The sequence below is a fragment of the Natator depressus genome, chromosome 11, assembly GCF_965152275.1.
Source record: "Natator depressus isolate rNatDep1 chromosome 11, rNatDep2.hap1, whole genome shotgun sequence".
In the NCBI taxonomy this organism is placed as follows: Eukaryota; Metazoa; Chordata; order Testudines; family Cheloniidae; genus Natator; species Natator depressus.
In genome coordinates, this window is record NC_134244.1 from 32,344,747 (window position 1) to 32,361,088 (window position 16,342).

The following is a 16,342-nucleotide window of genomic DNA, read 5'->3' on the forward strand; positions in this document are numbered from 1 at the left end:
AAGAAGATGGGAAGACCTGCCGCAGGCGTGCAGAGCTGCCACCGGAGAAAAAAAAAGGTTGAGTGCCATCCGGCGGCGCTCCTCCTGCCACGCACCCCCTGGGATCCCCTGGGGCACCCCCTGGGGTGCGCACACCCCACTTTGGAGACCACTGGTCTAACGGACACTGGGAGTGCACCTGGAAACATTTCAGAAAAACGACCACAGATGCTTAAGACTCTTCTTGATAATTTAAATTTAGCTTCCAGGACCGCTTTCTGACACCACTACAGCACTGGTACCAATATACAGCATAATCACAGGCTCGGCACTCACTAGAATTTTATCTGGATATGTCATGAGATCCTGCACCTTCGCATCCTGAAGACATGTTGCAAAACCGTTCAAATGACCATTTCATATTTAGCTATTTCTAATGATCAAATCCCCCATCACCACAGCCTAGCTGTGTATCAGAATGGTAATTGCACCCCCTTGATGGGCCTCTTTGGTGCATGAAGAACTTTCAGTCTCCTCTTTATCTATTACAAGGAGCGTTCCAACTAAGACAGTTTGTTCTTTTGTCCCTACATGAAAATTGTACCAATAAAATTTTTAATAAATTCAAAATTTATTCTGATGCCCCACAGTACAGGTACAGTTTGGGTCTGAGGGGAGGGCAGCAACAAGTCTTAACACCTTCTAGCCACTAATGTTTCATTTTCCTGCTGTGTAATAGAAGGCTTCAGAGAAGTGACCACAGAGAATGAAGGGTGTCTGTAGTCACCTTTGCCTTCTGCAGAACCACTTACACCTGGCTGTTCAACACGTTACTGCTGAATGTCCCATACCATTTTCCAGGCCTCCAAAGGGAAGGTCTATGTCTGAAACCTGTACCTTCAAGGATTTATTCATCACCTCCACCCACTATACCTACTTAATTAAATGGTCCCCAGATCTGACACTCAAAAAAAGTCACCACACTCCTGGGCAACATATTCTCTCTCATGGGTCTGCTCTCAAGAAATAAACTCTGCCAACGTATGAGGCTTCTTCCACTTTTCAAACCTGATCTTCAGCCATGCAGTTTCAGTACATCTGCATTTCTCAGACAACAGAAAGAGACATCACACACAAAAAAACAGTACCAACATCAAAGCTGTGATCCAGGGCACAATGCTGAGAATTTTGCTGATCCTTCCGCTGACCACAACCACCTGAACCACCAGTCTTTCACATTGGAGTGTACTGGTGGAAGACATCACTGGCACGGTCTTTGGATAAGACACTTTTTCTCCATCTACTGCAGCAAAGGGAAAATGAGAGGTGTGGTGTCCTCCATGCCTGTTCCATCAGCTCATCAACAACAGGAAGCATGGCATGGCATGGCAATTCTATTTGTAAGGGGAGCCTGATACACGTATCTTATCAATCTTGGCTCTTTAGGATTCCTGAAAGTAATTTAGTTCTAATCAGCTACTGAAACCAGCGGGGATATCAGTTCCTGCAGGGCACAGTCACTGTATTATTCTCCCCTCTGTGGATATATATTTAGCACCTCACTAATCTGCTAAAATCCAAACAGCACTCATCTCTAGGCCCATCCCACAATTGTAGCACAAGAAGAGCTAGAAGAGTCAATGGGTATAAACACCGGCTGTGCCAAGAGCTTCAGTGCAGGTAAGCATAACCAAGAAAATGCCAGTGACAGTATATCCAAGCTCCAAAGCACAAACATCTACCTCAGTGCAGAAAGGGCTTCCCCAGCACCTCTTCCAGATTTACTGTTTGATGCAAAGATTAGTGGTACTGTCATTCACATATGTGATGGTGTTATCCATGTGATAAATTCCAAAGCCAGGTGATCATGAATGTTCTTCACACAAAAGAGTGGAAGGATCAGGAATAGTGTGGCAAAAAAACCCATTTCCTCTATCTTTTTCAATACTCGATTATATATTTTAAAATACAACAGAAAACAAGGGCTCATTTGAATTAATTTTTTTAAACTAAAAAAGGCTGCATGGTGACTTCTTACTAGAAAACAAATAAATGTGAAATATGTTTTACATAAAAATTCAGTTGGGCATAACCCTGTAAAAATACCACATGAAATAAGAATGACACTGTGCAACAGGGTAAAGCAATCACAATCTTTTAAGGTTACTGAACTGGAAAAGATTAAGAACACAATGCGAATAAGACTTCTGACATAATTAAACCTGTAACTACAATACTTACTCCTGTGAGTAATTCCATTTATTTCAATGGAACTATTCTATTCTATACTATTCTATACTATTAGTGAATAAGTTATGTAGGATGAAACTTATTTTTTAAAAACCTTTTGAATATGATAGATTTCATCCTATAAGCAAAATACAAGTCACCAATATTAACTAAACTTCACTATCTTGTGAGTTTACTTTACCAATGGCTAAAGAGAACTAACTGTTCAGAAAGGTTAAGTGACTTACCCACAGTCACACACAGAGAGTCAGTGACAGAGTCCGGCATAAAACAGAGTCCCAACTTCCAGTTCCCTACCCTAACCATTAGGCAGAATTCCAATCCAATTAAATATTAATCAGAAACAAAAGTATGTGTTGAGATGCACGAAGACTATGAAATTCTGAACAACACAGAAACGCTGGATGTCAAACTACTTGAAAGGTAAGAAATTGACCAAAAAAAAGGATGCAGACTTAATTAAGATGAGTGTGCATTCTGGAGAAATTTCTTCACATGGGGAGAATTAATCCATTGAATAGTATACCAATGGAAGTAATAGAAGCTGACGCCTTACCTATCAGTGAATGTGTGTTTTTTATTTCTTCATTTTTAAAGAAAGCGAGACAAGCAGTGAAGGAATGGAGGAAAGCCTCAAGTAGGGAGGCAGGCTGATGTAAAACAGAAGCATAATATTTTTCCTAGTCAGAAAGTTCCTGTGCAAACTTTGACTAAACAATGTTTAGTTTTACAGTGCTATAGTTGCAACTGGTACATGCTTTTTCTGAATATGAGGGGGGGAAGCAATAGGGGTCATCAGTTTACCTGAGGATTAAAAACACTGCTGAAGATCATGAGCTCGGCAGGTAAAATTAAACAGTTTATGAGGGTCATAGAAACTACTAGCAATTGAATAAATTATGAATAAAAAGAAAACTAATTGCAATATATCTACATGCACAAACATATTCACATTAAACTCCTTGTATGTCTTGTCAGCACTAAACACTGTGCCAGGAAAATCCATCCCTAAGCATTAGAAAGTTTACAGATATTATCTGTTGTGCCTTCTGGCTCCACCATAGCAGGCTCCTATTCTTGCTGGAGGGACCTTCCTCCTTCTACTGTTCCAGAAAAATTTTCATTAATGCTACTTCACCTGACACCCTAGGAGAACCTGACTGAATACTATTTTTTCTTATCTGTCATTTTCCTTCAAGCCATTTTCTTCTTTTCTGATTTCTTCAGTTTTCCCACAGTCGTCTCTCTCCCTTTCTTTATAATAATTAATAGTTATATAGTAACAAATTTGCATGGGGCTTTTCCAAAAAAGAGAGAATCCCTGCCATGAAAAGATTGCAGTCTAGAAGCTAGATACTGCCACCCTTTCTCATGTTGCATAGTTCCTTACTCTGCAAACAGACCTACTTAGGTACAGAACTCAGCAAAGTGAGAGTAGAGTAGCAGTATCTGGCCCTATATCAGAAAAGGAAATGAAGACAAAATAAGAGGAGGAAGGGAAGGGAGAGATGAGAGTTAAAACAACGTTAATGTGAACTGTAATCTATTCATAGATTCTAAGGCCAGAAGAAATCATTGGGATCATCTAGGCTCACTCCTGCATAACAGACCATAAAACTTCCCCCAAAGAATTACCAGAGTTTATCTTTTAGAAAAATCATCCAATCTAGATTTAAAAATTAGCAGTGGTGGAGAATTCACCAAGAGTTTTGGTAATTGTTCCAATGGTTAATTACTTTAACTGTTAAACATTTACGCCTTATTTCCGGTCTGAATTTGTCTAAATTCAACTTCCAGCTACTGGCAGGGCCGGCTCCAGGCACCAGCTTTCCAAGCAGGTGCTTGGGGTGGCAGTCCGTGTCCCACGGTGAAAGTTCGGCAGCAGCTCCACTGCTCTTCCCACCGCGGCGGTTTTTGGGCAGGAGCTCCGCTGCTCTTCCGGGCGCAGTGGCAATTCGGCAGCAGCTCCACCGCTGTTGCAGCAGCAGCAATTCGGCAGCAACTGCTTGGGTCGGCAAAATTGGTAGAGCAGCTCCTGGCCACTGGATCATGTTACACCTTTCTCTGCTAGATTGAAGAGCCTATTATTAAGTATTTGTTCCCCATGTAGATACTTATAGACTAATCAAGTCACTCCTTAAGCTTTGAGATTGAGAATGAATCTGGTAAATCCATTTATCTATTTTAAATTGTGAATAAGGTGGGGAAAGAGGGAAGGAGCAGATAGAGCAGGAGCAGAGATCAGCAGTGGAAGACAAAGTTGAGCGTTTTGTAAGCAAGACTTCAAAGATCAACAAAGAGATGACTGGAACACTGGAAGTGGGCAAAGAGGCAAGTGTAGCTGCCAGCCCTGAATGCCCTTTTGTCTACTCCCACATATGTATTTGAGCTTTCTTACAACTGCCTATTATATCTGGAACTTCCTTCCTGAATTTACCCATAAAGCAGCTACCCTCTCCTCCTTCATGACCCACTTCTGCTGTGATGCATACAAGAATTCTGTCATGGTGAGATTAGGCAGTAGCCAGGCTGGCTGGATTTCTCCCTCTCAAAATTTTTCAAATGATCTAGAATCTCAAGTTGTACAACAGTCAACCTCCATACCCATGTGATCTTACCTTTTCCCTCCCACCTTTCCCTCCTATTGTCTGTCACACTCACTTGCTGTATCTCACTTCAAATCAGACTCTAAGCTCTCCAGAGCAGATACTGTGCCTTACCTATTTATACAAAGCCTGGCACGAGGTCCCACGAGGATTGGGGCCTTTGGGTGGTACCTCAATATAAATAATATTAGCACTCACAAGCAGGTGGAAAGACATGAAGATGAGAGATGGAAAGTAGAGAAGAGGAACAACAAAGACAAATGTAATTGGCAGAGCAGAAGATGTGATATGGGGAGCAGAAATAAGTGCTGACATGCAGGCAGAGGCAAAGAGTTGTACAAGGCTTAATACCAAGGAGTCTAAATTTGGAAAATGGCATAGAGCTAAAGAAGAAGTCTGAGGAGGGGAATGAGTGACATGCTTAAAGTGGGGGGTCTGTGCTGGTGGCCTATGATCTGTGGAGCAGGATGGGGAAGAAGCTGTTCCTTGCCCAGATATGCACAAGATCTCACCATACTTCTGCTGTTTTGGACACAAGTCCAGTATTGGCTCTTACTGAAATCTCTCTCTTGGCTAATTTTACTCCTTCCTCTGTTTTTTTCCCCCCAATGCAATACTGTACCAATGCATGTAAAGGATAACTAAGAATAATGCTTTTGATCATCACATCTTATGACATCACATGCTCTGTACTCAGACATTTGTCTGTACTCGGAATTTTTAAGTTTTGTTTTATTAGCACGACCAAGTGACAAGTGAAACATTATGCCCAATACTGAAAACATTATGTGCACAGTAGTTTTAACAAAGGTGAAGTTAAAACCTTGACAGTGATCCCTTTAAACTGGTGAAAATTGTATTTCCTGGTCACCCATTGAAAAAATGGTTACTTACCTTTCGTAACTGTTGTTCTTTGAGATGTGTTGCTCATGTCCATTCCATGTTAGGTGTGCATGTGCCATGTGCATGGCTGACACAGATTTTTTCCTTAATGATATCCATAGGGCTGGCTCTGGTGCCCCCTGGAGCCCTGCACTCATATGAGGCACCACCGGCCCAGTGCCCTCTCAGTTCCTTCTTGCCATTGACTCCGACAGTGAGGAAGGAGGACGAGTCATGGAATGGATGTGAGCAACACATCTTGAACAACAGTTACAAAAGGTAGGTAACCGTTTTTAATTCTTCGAGTGCTTGCTCAGGTCAATTCCATGTTGGGTGACTCACAAGCAGTATCCCTGGAGATGGGCTCAAAATTCATGGTTGTGCTGCTTGCAACACTGCTCTGATGAAGTTGGCATTGTCCTGGGCCTGCTGGGTGATGGTGTAGTGGGATGCAAAGGTCTGAACCGAAGACAAGGTGGCGGCTCTACAGATATCCTGGATCGGTACCTGCGTAAGTAAGGCCGCTGATGAAGCTTGCGCTCTAGTGGAAAGGGCCATCACCATGGCCAGAGGTGACACCCCTGCTTGTTCACAGCAGGCAGTTATCCACAAGGAGATTCTCTGAGCGGAGACAGGCAGACCTTTCACCCCGCCACCACCGCGATGAAGAGCTGCGTTGACTTATGGAAGAGTCTGGTCCTCTCGATGTAGAAGACTAAGGCCTATCTAACATACAAAGAGCATAACCGACTGGTCCTCGTTCAGCTTGTGAGGCTTCAGAAAGAAAAGCGGTAGGAAGATGTCCTGATTATTGCAGAACTGTGACACCACCTTAGGTCAGAAGGCTGGGTGGGGCACAGCTGGACCATATACGGGAGTTCAGACATCAACGCTCTAATCTCTGAGACCTTGTGGGCCAAAGTTATATCCACCAGGAAGGAGACCTTCCACGAGCGGAGCAGCAGAGAACACGAACCCAGCAGCTCGAAAGGAGGACCAGTGAGCTTTGATAGGACCAGGTTTGGTGCTTGCGATGGAGCAGGTAGTCCAAGATGGATCAGAGAGAGAGACTGGCCAAGTAAGTTGCCCTCATGGAAGGCTTCCTGCTACCCAACAGGATGTGTTGGACTTACTCCGAGCAGGCCTGTTCCTCCGCGCAGCCACGCTATGAGATACAGTGACAAGAGGTTCGGGTGGAGCAGACAGCCTTGGTTATGTGAGAGTAAGTATGATCACAGTGGGAGCTCTGGCATGGTTGACACCGAGAGGTCAAAAAGCGTGCCGAACCACTGCTGGCATGGCCACACCAGAGCTACCAGGATGAACTTTGCTTTGTCCACCTTGACCTTCAGTAGGATCTTGTGAACCAGAGGTATCGGCAGGAAGGCATACAACAGTGTTTCCGCCCATGGGAGCAGGAAAGTGGCAGACAGGGAAACTCTGGCTAGTCCATGAAACAAGCAAAACTACTGACATTTCCTGTTCTGTCTGGACGTAAATAGATCCACCTGGGGAGTCCCTCACTCTCAGAAGATCACGTTGATTAACTCCAGGTGGAGTGACCACTCATGGCGAGAGGAGAAGGACCTGATGAGGCAGTCCGCCAGTGCATTTCGGGTGCCCGGGAAGTGCGAAGCCTCAAGATGAATGGCATGCTGCACACAGAAGTCCCACAGTCAGAGCCTCTTGACACAGGGCAGAAGAGCGAGCTCCACCTTGCTTGTCGATGTAAAACATTACAGCTGTATAGTCCGTCAAAATGTGTACCATTCTGCCCCTTAGATGGGGAAGAATGCCTGGCAAGCCAGGGTATCATCCTGAGCTCCCTGACATTTATGTGGAGGGAATGATCCTCCTGAGATCAGAGACCCTGGGTACTCCGGTTGCCAAGGTGGGCTCCCCATCACCCAATCCGATGCGTCAGAGACCAATGTTACCCTTTCAAAACAGCTCATGGTTCTGTCCACCAAGTCAGAAATGACAGGACGTTCGATGGAACTGTGACCACTAAGTCCAAATAGTCTCTGCTGGGAGAGAAGACCTATGCCAGCCATGTCTGTAGAAGTCTGAGCCGTAGCCACGCACGTTGAACCACATAGGTACACAGTGCCATGTGACCCAATAACTTGAGGCATACCCAGGCAGTCATGAGCGGGTGAGCTCTGACATGTGCAATGAGATTCAGCGTAGCTTGGAATTGGGACTCTGGCACAGGTGGAGTTGAATACTGCTCCTATAAACTCTATTCTGTGAACGGGGGTCAGAATCGTTTTTGTTCGTTGATAAGCAGGCCTAGTTCCTGACGGGTGACTTGCACCAAAGAAAGGCTGGGCTGCACTTAGGCCTGTGACCTTCCTCTGACAAGCCAGTCGTCAAGATATGGATAGATCTGAACGTCTCAGTGCCTCAAGTAAGCAGCCACCACCGCGCCATGCACTTTGTGAAGACCCTCAAAGCAGAAAATAAGCTGAAGAGCAGTGCCATGAATTGATAGTGGCGCTGCCCCACCATAAAAATGGAGGAATCTCCTGTGGCCATGGAAGATAGAAATATGGAAGTAGGTATCCTTTAAGTTGAGGGTGGCATACGAGTCTCCTTGATCCAGAGGGGATGATGGAGGCCAGGGAGACCATGCAGAACTTCAACTTCTTGAGATATCTGTTGAAGTGACACAGGTCTAGGATGGGTCTAAGGCCCCCTTTGGCCTTCGGGATTAGGAAGTACCAGGAGTAAGACCCTTTCCCCCTCATATCTTGAGGAACCTCCTCCATGGCCCCCAGACATAGGAGGGATTCCACCTCCTGGATGAGAAGATGCTCGTTAGAAGGGTCCCTGAAGAGGCACAGGGAAGGAGGGAGGAATGGAGGATGAAGACTTCAGGGTGTAGAGCACGCTGTGGTCCAAGGTGACCCTGGCCCATTCAGGGAGGAAGGGAGAGAGACGGTCCAGAAAGCGTCTCTGTCTTTCTGAGTGCGTACCATAAAGCCCTTACAAATTTTGCACTTCTCTTTAATGTGCGATTCCCCCAGACATTTCAGACAGCTTGTGTGAGGTTCACTGACCAGCATGAGTTTGTGACAAACAGCACACAGTTTGAATCCTGGGGACCGGGGCAGGCGCCATCCCAGGGACAAAATCCCTGAGGGGACCACTGACTATTCTAACCTGACTACTTATCTAGCTCACTCTACTTAAGGTAACTATATACAACTATATACAAAAGCTATGAAAGGGAAACCACTAAGAGAACTTTGCGAATTACAAAGAGAGAAAGATATTCCTGCAACCATTACAGGCAGTAAGAAGGAACTGAGAGGGTACAGGGCCGGCGGCGCCTCATATACCGGAGCATGAGCACAGGACTCCGGATACCACTTAAGAGAAAAATCCCTGGCAGCTGTGCACGTGGGCACACACCTAACATAGTACTTGAAGAAGAAGGTTTTTATAATATAATGCACTTAACATAAACAAAGGCATAACATGTGAGAGTTTCAAACAGGCCTTTTGAAAAAACACTACTATGTGGTAACTGAGCCACTCTTTAATGTGCCTAAAAAACAGAAGCTATCAATTTTTAAATATGTATTTTAAAAAATATTTTCAAATTGGAACTGTCCTTCCATTTGTCCTCAAAACAAAGTCCTTTTACAACAAACTGGATTATAATGACATTTTCCTTCCAAAATAATCATTATCTTTCTTTTCTAAGATACATTAATATTCTGATTGTAGATTAGTACTTTTTTTTCCTGTCTCTATTTAAGTTGCTGGCTTACTGTGTGCATGTTTTGCATAATGAAATTTAATACAAAACTGCATTGCCTAAGACTCTTGACTTACATTTTAATAGGCAGAATATATCTGAGCAGAGCTTTTGAAATTCTACTAGCCAGTACACAGATAAATGATTGAAAGCATTGCCCCAAAGGCCAGCATCCATTTCTACAACGCTGGTGTCTTAGTAACAAGGAATGATAACTGCAAATGCCTTTATTAATATTAATGAACTTCATGCTGAAATAGAACAATGCTTTTCAAAAGAATTAAGAAGGGATAAATACTTAACTGATGCCTTAAATATAAAGCAACAGTGAACAAAATCCTTCATCTATCGGTCGAAGTACAAAAATGATTAGCTAGACATTTTTGGAAACAAAATTTAAAATACTAGTGATGCCAAGACATTCTATCTTATAGAGAATCCAGGAGACCACTTACTGTGACAGAACTCCATGTATGTTATTTTCTCTGTTTTTCAAAGTTCTTTAATCTTTACAATGCTATAAAAGCTTGTTGCAACATGTCTTCCAACATTAGGCTCTAGCTCTTTCAAATTGTATGCATAATTTCACAGCATTGGTGATTGTGCCTGCAGTGTAACAAGCTGAAAACTGTGGCTAATCAACAGAAAAGGTTGTACTCCCAAGTAAAGGTCACATACTTTAATTAACATTTGTAAAAATTGAGTGAAACAAACAAAAAACAAAAAACAAAGTGAACTGCATCTAAAATGTTTGTAAATTAAACTGAGCCTCAAAGTGCAGCCCAAAAAACTGCCTAAAGTATTAAAATATTTACACACAAAATATTTACATACAAAAACTTGCATATTATTATAATTAAGAATCAAAATTTACACACACACTCATTATGGAATCACAAAAACAAGACCATGATTAAGTTACAAAGATAAATGCCATTTCTAAATCTCCATTTTTAACTCCCTCTTATAATGCAGGGCTGGGGGTGTGTGTGTGTGTTCTTTTTAGGCTTAAATTCTCAGACAAGATTTTCAAAATTCAGTGCCTAAAGTTAAGCTCCTAAGACCAGACCCTATGCCCAGTGAAGTTAGTGGAAAGGCTATCATGTTTCAGCAGATAATTAAGGCCCAAATCTTTATGCATATGCTTAACTTCAAGAGCAATGGGTAGCCAATGGAACTCCTCGTGAATAAAGTTAAGCACATCCATACGCATACATAGCATTGCAGCCTAAGTGGCCAGATTTGTAAGAGTGCTGAGTATACACCCATTCCCAATGAGGTCTATGGGAACTGCTGAGAGCTCAACACTTATGAAAAAAATTGACTTATTATTTAGGAATCTGAATATGAATTTAGGAACCTACCTATTGGGTCCTGAAAATCCTGGTGTTTATTTTCTTTAAATGTAGATTTTATTGAAGAAATATCTATCTATCTATATATCAGATTAAAATTACACATTTCCAAAATACATTCAAACCCATGCAGTCATTTTTATATTTTGCATGTTTAATCTTAGCCTAGAGACTTTTTTTTAAAAGTCTGAAGAATGTGAGTCAAATATTTTTAAGTTATATGGCTCTCAGATTTTTTGTTATGTTTGCTTTCATGTTACTCAAAAATGACCTTTAAAAGTTAGAACTTGTCATGGACATGGTATATGTTTATTATGATTACTAAATATGTATATTCCTGTAGCACGCTCTGCTGGCACTGTAGGCACACAGATTTGAAGACAGCCCCTGTTCCAAAAAATGTACACTTTAAAAGACAAGACTGAAGCCTGAATGAGGTAGGGGCCCCGTGGGGGAAAGAAATAGTATGTGATCATGTAACTGAAGACTATCATACAGCATATGCACAAACAGGCCAAATTAAGATTCCACAAGCAACCTTAATTCTGGCATTTCCTAACTTCTGCACACCTAACGTTTTAATGCATTTTTTTGGATGTACTATATTAAATATTTTGCATAATGCTACAGGAGAGCGAAGTATGAAGTCTTGTTAGTATCACAGGTGGGAGAAACATTCAGGGCCTCTAACTCACAGCTGTGCTATTATGGGATTACTACCACGCACCCACAAACTCCACCTATCTTTATCAAAATTCACTTTGTATTGGGAAAAAAGCCTCTTCTATGTTTTTAAAACACCTAAATAGTGTCACACAAAATGAAGATCCTGTAGCCGCTCAGCATATAGAACTATTAATAAATTCATGGGAGTCTGTGCAAAGGACCGCAGACTGAGGCCCAAATGTTTGGCAAAAGTGAGTTTGACAAAAGCACTGAAGTCAAAGGCAATGGAGTTATACAGTTTACATTTTATTTACTAAATCTGCTATTACTCAACAGTCACTGAAGCTGCTAAAGGATAATTTGGGATTAAGATGGAGGGACATGTAAATAGTTGGTACTTAACTTTACAAATTCTTCATTGCTATAATTTTAGCTATGTAAATTGGATATCATCTAACTCTTCAATTAAAGCTATCCACTTAGTTTGGGAATCTATGTTCACAATGCTACAGGGCTCACTTTCCCATGATTCAATTTGGGAGAAATCCTGAACTCCAAGAAGATTAATGAATCTGACTTTGGCAGAAGCTCTTGGTTTAAGAAAGAATTATTTACATTGATGTTTTATAAAACATTAATGAACTTCCTTTATTTAACTCCTCAAAGAGGTCAGACTATTTAACCAGGATTTTTCTGAAGTTTCTTCACTACCGATATCACCAAAATAGTAAGGGAATTGCTCGTCTTTCATTAGCTTTGCTTTGGGCCCAGTCCTGCAACATTTGCAAAAATATAATCACTGAATTACAGAAAGGTTTATTCATGTGAGTAAGCACTTGCAAAAGTGCTGACATCTCATCAGGGTGCAAAAATTTATTTTCCTTTACAATGTTCTTTATTATTTTTCACCAATGGACGACTAGATAAAAAGGCATCCAACGATCTACTCAGTTGCTTGTTTAGATATTTGTTCAGTGATTAAAAACATAGTAGCAAATAAAACAAACACCATAAACTTTTGCATCACTATTATTTTACTCCACCTAAATTGCATATATAGGACTGTTGTATTTTTCTCTGTATTTTCTCATGCATACTTTTTCCATTTGAACTGGGAGAACCCGAAAATAACTTATTTGTAATATAATCTTTTTAGTACTGCATATAGAATTCCCTATGTATTTTAGGGATTTGTATGATACAGGTACTGAAGTTTATATCACAGACTACTTACAAGACTATTGACTACTGCAAAGGAAATAATTACACCGAACTGGAGGAAATGTGAATCTCCCTAATTGTGCCTCTCTAATTATATGCACAGATTAAAGTCTTTTTGACTGCATGCCCTTAAAAACAATAATTGCTTATGCTAAAGAAACCTGAGCAATTTTATTAGACCTGGAAGAACTATATTGGTAAAAGATGTAATATTATAATTAACACAATAGAACTGATGAACCCATAATCATTGGTGCTTTTTTTTTTTTTTTCTTTTTTAAAGAAGTTACATGTATGAATGAGATCTGAGGTTGGAAACTGAAACAAAGGTGACTATTTTATTCCATCTTGTCCACTTAGAATATCTTGCAAATTTAATGTAGGAGTGATTTAATGAAACCATGATACCAGCTGTATGTGTATTGTGGCAAAAAATAAAATAATGAATAAAATAAACACAAGCTTTGTTGCTTTGGCTCCAGTTTAGAGAGACAGAGCTAAATATTTTTGGGGAAATTTCTCTAGGACACGGCAACTCAAGTAAAAACTTGAGGTGCCCTTCCAAATGTAAACTGTAATATGTTATGCCAATTAGACTAAAGGAAGAATCACCTATAAAGTTTATGGGGGAGAAGAAGGTTACAGCAAATCGAATTCCAGCCTGTTCGGAAGACTACAACATGCCTGTAGGAAAAAATACACTTTTATGAATAGGGGGTAAACAAAAAGTCTGTCCTCAAACCAAACAGAATGAACTATTCATGGTATACTGGAGTTTCTGACACTCTCCACTACCACGATCTGTGAGACAGGAGGATAAAAACTCATGATTAAAAAAAAACATACCAAAAAAACAAAAATTTTTTTTAATTTAAATCGGATTTTTATTTAAAACCAAACAAGTTTATAAACCCATTTGAAATTGACAACCTATGTTAAGGCCAAAGCTTCTTATAATCTATTAATATCATTTAAATTAAATATAAAAAATATTATTAAGCAGTACATGTTTGCTGCCAGGTTTTAATGGAAGTCAAACCACTGAACTGGTGAAAGTTAAAGCCAAAGCACCTTGAACCAAAGTGTTAAACCAGCTTTTAACAGCTAATGCAGAGAGAATATTTTCTTCCTATACCAGTTCAATGACTAGTTCATTCAAAGCTGAGTAACCAGTTGGGAGCTGAAAAGACAGGAAAGCTTGTTTTCCTCTCTCAATTTATGAACAAAAACTAGGTGTGAGACAATTTGCTCTACTAGTTCTAAAATCTTGAAGGACACAGTGGCCAGAACAATCTGTTCAATTCCCTAACTATAGATTATATTTCCTCTGTTCAATAAAATCAGTTTTAAATGCAAAACATATTTTGATAAAACTTTTATTTATCCAGCACATTAAAGGCAGTTTTACTCACTAGAAAAGTAAATTAAGTTTTACACATTTTTAATTTATTTGAATTTCCATTCAAATACAGTTTGACAAAAATCACAGATAAAAAAAATAATCTAGTATATAAGAACTGCATTATTCACCACTTCCTATCATAAAAAAAGAAAAAAAAATCTAGACTCTAAATAACTAAACTACATAATTACTTAAATAAATGTAAATAGATATAGTGTGTTTTTGTTAGCAAAAAGAAACACCAATTTAGGCTAAATTTAGTTGCAAATTAACATGTTTTAATGGTTACCAACCAATGTGAAGCAAAAAAAACCAAACAGTTACTAACCTGTTCTGTAATTGTTTTTCTTTGAGACACGATGCACATGTCCATTACACTTCAGGTATGTGCATGCCCAATGCACAGAAACCAGAAATGTTTTTCCCATAGCAATACCCGTTGGGGTAGCGTATGTGCCCTGTGCACGCTCATGCTGCTAGCCAATGGTATAAAGGGATCAGAGCCGCCCCAAGCCTCCATCAGTTCCTTCATACTGGATATTAGTAAGTTGGACGGTGATACAGAGGGAAAGAAGGTGGGACATGGAATGGACATATACAACACATCTTGAAGAACAACACTTACACAATTTGTTAGTAACCATTTTTCCTTCTTTGAGTGATTCCACATGTTCATTCCACTCCAGGTAATTCACAAGCTGTTCAGCCAGGAGGTGAGGTTCAGAATCTAATTTAACAGAGACTAACACTGCTCATCTGAATTTGGCATCACCTCTTGACTGTTGAGATATAGTGAACATTTCCCAAGAAAGAACACACGTACCTGGGAGCCCATGACAGACAACATGGAGAAATTCGCTATTGAGACAATAGCAGCAGAGCAGAGTTGCACCGGAAGCAGTGGATGACGACGGTTAGCAGCCCTACTGCACTGTCTGCTGAAAGCAGTATGGCGTCCGCACGGAAAAAAGGCGCGAAACGATTGTCTGCTGTTGCTTTCATGGAGGGAGGGGCGACTGACGACATGTATCCAAAACCACCCGTGACAATGTTTTTGCCCCATCAGGCATTGGGAGCTTAACCCAGAATTCCAATGGGCGGCAAAGACTGTGGGAACTGTGGGATAGCTACCCACAGTGCACCGCTCTGTAAGTCGATGCTAGCCACGGTAGTGACGACGCACTCCGCCAACTTAATGCACTTAGTGGGGACATACGCAATTGACTGTATAAAATGGATTTCTAAAAATCGAAGTCTATAATATCGACCTAATTTCATAGTGTAGACATACCCTTAGATATTTTACTATCCTAAACATAACTACCAACTTTATTCTCTCTTTAAAAAGATCTTTATTGTATTTATTAATTTGTGTGCAAATTACCAAAATACTTCTAAAAATATACTATACTACAGGAGACACACAGGGACAACATAAATAGGGCAAAGAGAGTAGAAAACTCTGGTAAATCCTCAATGTGACCTAAGAGATTTGAGTCACATGTAAATTAACTCCTACTGTATATTAGGAAACCACCATATAACCAGAACCTTACAATGCAAGTGGCAGGGGCCAACGAGTATGGACACACACATCTGTATTTTTTGGAACAGTGTGGAAAAAGAAGAGATTCTCATCAGCTTAGCTGGTCCACTTAAAGTAAGAAGCTCCTCTAGTGGCTTCTTTTCAAGCAATTACAAAGAAATATTGTTCAGATACTGCCTCAGACATAGTAGACTATTTTGTTTTTTATCTTCTCCAGAGCAAAGCTGAGAGTGAGTGGTACCAGGCTGGGACAGAAACAACACACTGGTTTTAAGTGATCAGGGCAGGAGCGTTCTTCAGTTTGATGGAATAGGCTTCAGCCAATTCCACTAGAAGGAACTACATTTACTTTGGACTATGGTGAGCTACTTGCATTATAAGGTCCTATCTACAGACCTTTTCATTTGCTGTGCTGTATTAGGACCTTCAACATTAATAAAACTAACAGACAGTATATTTACATGAACTTTTCCTTAGAAAGAAGGGAGAAAGCATTGCAAGTTTCTATTATACAGGTGACTGACATCTTCATATTCTAGATCGTCCCTGAGTAGGGAGAGCCTGAAGTGCTGGTTTATTCATGAGTTGTTGTTCCAGAGATACAGAGACTTGCACTCCTATAGTAATTGAGATGTCCAGTTGAGAACTCCCCCATATGGCTTTCCCAGC

At 40.6% G+C, this 16,342-nt stretch overlaps 1 protein-coding gene across 16 annotated transcripts in view; it reads right to left on the reverse strand.

The window, feature by feature from the left end:
- BAZ2B (bromodomain adjacent to zinc finger domain 2B) overlaps positions 1-16,342 on the reverse strand; it is a 272,852-nt gene that overhangs the window by 130,840 nt on the left and 125,670 nt on the right. The window lies entirely within an intron of this gene.